This window comes from Mangifera indica, chromosome 17 (assembly GCF_011075055.1).
Source record: "Mangifera indica cultivar Alphonso chromosome 17, CATAS_Mindica_2.1, whole genome shotgun sequence".
Classification (NCBI taxonomy): Eukaryota; Viridiplantae; Streptophyta; class Magnoliopsida; order Sapindales; family Anacardiaceae; genus Mangifera; species Mangifera indica.
In genome coordinates, this window is record NC_058153.1 from 11758920 (window position 1) to 11762540 (window position 3621).

A 3621-nucleotide genomic window follows, 5' to 3' on the forward strand; every position below is an offset into this window, starting at 1 on the left:
ACCAAGAGTCTATGTCCAGAGTAGTAATATTATCTAAGTAACGTAAATATTAAGTTGTATTATAATGCTAGAGTGCTAATTGAATGCTAGAGGTGCCTTTCCCCTAGCCTTTCCACTGTCAATAATTTATATTAGTGGACGCTAGAGTTACATGTATAATTGTACAGATAAATTGTAGAATTATGTCGCTTGATAGGAGTTGACGTGATTCAGATATTGTAGGAGAGTAATTGCACTAGCTTTTCAATTTTCGCTTGAGAAAAGCTTATACAATCCCACATTCAATGTTATAAAAAATTTGATTGATGGGTAGATGTTTGAATAAGTCTCTTTATAATAAAATAAGGACACATTTGAACTAAACTAAACCCAAATAAAGACTGATTCACATTTGACTCAAATCTGTTATTTTCAAGTCAGGTGAATAGTATCATTGGAACATTATTGAAAGAATAAATAATATCTCTAAAAGGATAAATCGTGTCACAAAAAAGATAAATAATGTCATTGGAAGGATGAATATTATCACTGATAGAGTAAATAGTATAATCGGAGAGGTATATAATATCAAACTTAAGTCGAATTATACGTTTGTTCGAATCAAATATGGATTCAAACCCAAACTCAGTTAGTGATTACCTGTGCTACGATTCACAAACACCCATCAATCAATCACAGAGCACTCTCCAAACCAAACCACATTGATGAAAAAATCAAAATTCCTTCAACAAAAACCCCTAGAGATTCGTTTTTGCTTGATAAATCCCACAAAGAAGATCCTTTTCTCTGCAAAGAAATTAAAAAAAAAAAAAAGTAAGATACAGAAGGGCATCAGAAAAAGCAAAGAATAGTAAACAACCACAAAACAAAACCCCATAAAGCAAAAAAGAGAAAAGATTACATCTTTACAAGAACCAAGATCTGAAAGAAGCTGAATTTCAAAAGGGTATTGTTTAATTGCACATAAAACGCTTAAATCATGAAACTGGAGTTGAAAAAGACAGTTTCTCAGAGAATGGAGAGAAAACATGAACAAAAGTGACCACATTTGGGGCAAATAATGGGGTCACAGAAATTTGCGGAACGTGCATTAACGGTTGAGTTTTTGGTTATGGATTTTGGGTTAAAACTTCACAGCCCCACAACAACCAAAAATTATGCATTTCAGCACAGGTCCCCTAGGAAAAAGGGGAGACTAGAAAATCAAAATTCAACCACTGCTCTTGATGTTGGGAGGTTGAAGGTTGTAGTGTAGGATAAGGTATCAGTTGTATGCTAGGATGATAAAATTCAGAGACCTGTTCTTTGTATGGCCGATCTGTGCATCACACATATTTGTGGTGATGAATCGTCCACTGACTTCTGATTAGCCAATAATTCATCTTCTTCCGTGAGATGGAAGGGAGCACTGGTATGGTGGTTGGCCGACCTCGATCGTTAGATAAGCAAAGGAGAAAAAAGCAAACTTTAAGGGAGAAAAGATAAATTTTCAAAATTTAGATAAGAGAAATTGTTAGTTTTTTAAATTATGAGAAAAATGTGAGAAAATTTTAGTTTTTTTTAAATAGTTTTAGTTAAATAACACTTTTACCCTTATCCCTATCAAAAAATTTTAATAAAAATATAGATATTTAAATTTTTAAAACTTTACCAGTGGAAATTTGGGTTTATACTAAACCTTGGTGAGAGTTTGGGTTTATACTGAACCTTAGCTTAGGAATAAGTCTATTGGCCAAAAAAAAGGGACCTTGGGTTCTGAAAATTTACCCTAATTAGAGAGGAAATTACCAAAATTTCCTTAAGAATTGACCTTTTCCTTTACAAATCGGTGGCCTTTTCTCAGCTTTAGGCCGAAAGCCAGCTGGCCCATTTCCAGCTATTGAGCTCACTTTTTGGCCCACAAAAAGTGATTAGAAGCCTTTAAGCCAGTGATTAAAGAGTACTTAAAAGTTAAATCCAATCTAATCTAGGTTAAAACAAAAGCATGTGCTTTGTACTTTAAAAATTTTTCGATGTTACATTTTGGACCACAATTATAATTTTATTTGTAACATGACATTTGATAATATCATATTGTCTAAGGAGACAATGCGAAGTTGATTAATCACAAGACATGTCATTACCTTTATATGTGGAATAATTAATCACAAGTCATCGTATTAGTGTCATGATAAGTCCAATTAACAAGTAAAGCTATTTACACTAAGATGATGACGATTACCTTAAGTGTCCTGATAAGTGCAAGACGTGTCATCACCTTTATATTTGGGAGACAATGACGATTCGTATTCTTCATTTAGAAATAAAGTCATGTCTTTGTCAACCAGTTTTATCGATCATTGATGGTCGGGAATGGAACGACATTGAAAGAGAGATCATGCAGTCGTCACCATCTTCGACCACGACAATGGTGGCTGAAAAAATTCTAGGGGAAAATCTTCATTTTTCAAACTTTGTGTGGGAAAATTGTTAGTTTTTAAACTTAGGGGAGAAAATGTAATAAATTTTTAGTTTTTAAAATATTTTTACTAAATAACAATTTTACCTTTGATGATAACAACAAAATTTAACAAACAGATAAGTATTTAGGTTTTCAAAAATTAACGGGTGTGAGTTTGGGTTTACACTAAACCTTGGGCAAGAATAACTCTTTTGGCCATAAAAATATTTAGATGTTGCTTTTTGGACCACAATTATAATTATATTCATATTATGATACTTGATAATATCATATTGTCCATGGGGATAATAAAAAATTATTAATCACAAGATGTCTTGTCATTACCTTTTTATGTGTAATCGTTAATCACAAGCTGATATATTAGTGCTATGATAGGTCCTATCATTTTTAATAAGTAAAATTATACATACTAATAATAAGTATTAGTTTTTATACTGAAAATGAATAAAGATGTAATTAAGTTCAACTCAGCTGAATAGTATTTGACTTGAGTTCAGTTTGATGATAAAAACGAAGTTTAAGCTCGAATTAAAAAGTTTTTTGATGGAGCTTGAGCTAGAATTTGGCTCGAGCTTTAGATCAAGACATGAATGATTGAATCGAGCTCAACTCAAAAAATTTATTTAAACCCCATAATTTGCAAAAATTGTATTTAAACTTTGTAATTTATATATTTATTAATTATCTCATATGTTTAAAGTCAAAGGGAAAGACTTAAAGAGTTTAGGTGCAAAATTTGAAACTTTTTGGAATTTATTGATAGTTTATTCAAACATGAGCTATGAGCTAGCAAACTCACTTAGTCAATCAAAAGCAAGTTCGAGTTCGAGTTTGACAATATCGAGTTAAGCCCTGATTATTTTATACTTCTAATGATGACATGTTGTTATGTGATTGAAATATTCTGAAATAAAAATTAAAGGTAATACTTAATCACAAGGTTTTTAAAACCGGACCGGGATAAAAACCGTTTTAAGTACTGGTTTCGATCGGACCAGTTGAACCGTTTGGATCGGTCGATTGGACCGTTTGGACCGGTTTTATGTAAAAACTAAAAAAATTATGTTTAATTAGTAATTACATATGTTTTACACAGTAAATTTTATATTGTGTATACTTTTCAATTTTCACAATTAACAAAATATATGTATTATTGAACA

The 3621-nt window shown here is 31.4% G+C and overlaps 1 long non-coding RNA gene across 1 annotated transcript; it reads right to left on the reverse strand.

The window, feature by feature from the left end:
* Nucleotides 1-416: 416 nt before the first annotated feature.
* LOC123199928 lies at nt 417-1403 on the reverse strand. The gene is made up of 2 exons (XR_006498467.1): nt 1299-1403; nt 417-786 (listed from the first exon to the last, which is right to left on the reverse strand). It is a non-coding gene; the product is annotated as an uncharacterized LOC123199928 (long non-coding RNA).
* Between the last annotated feature and the right edge of the window lie 2218 nt (nt 1404-3621).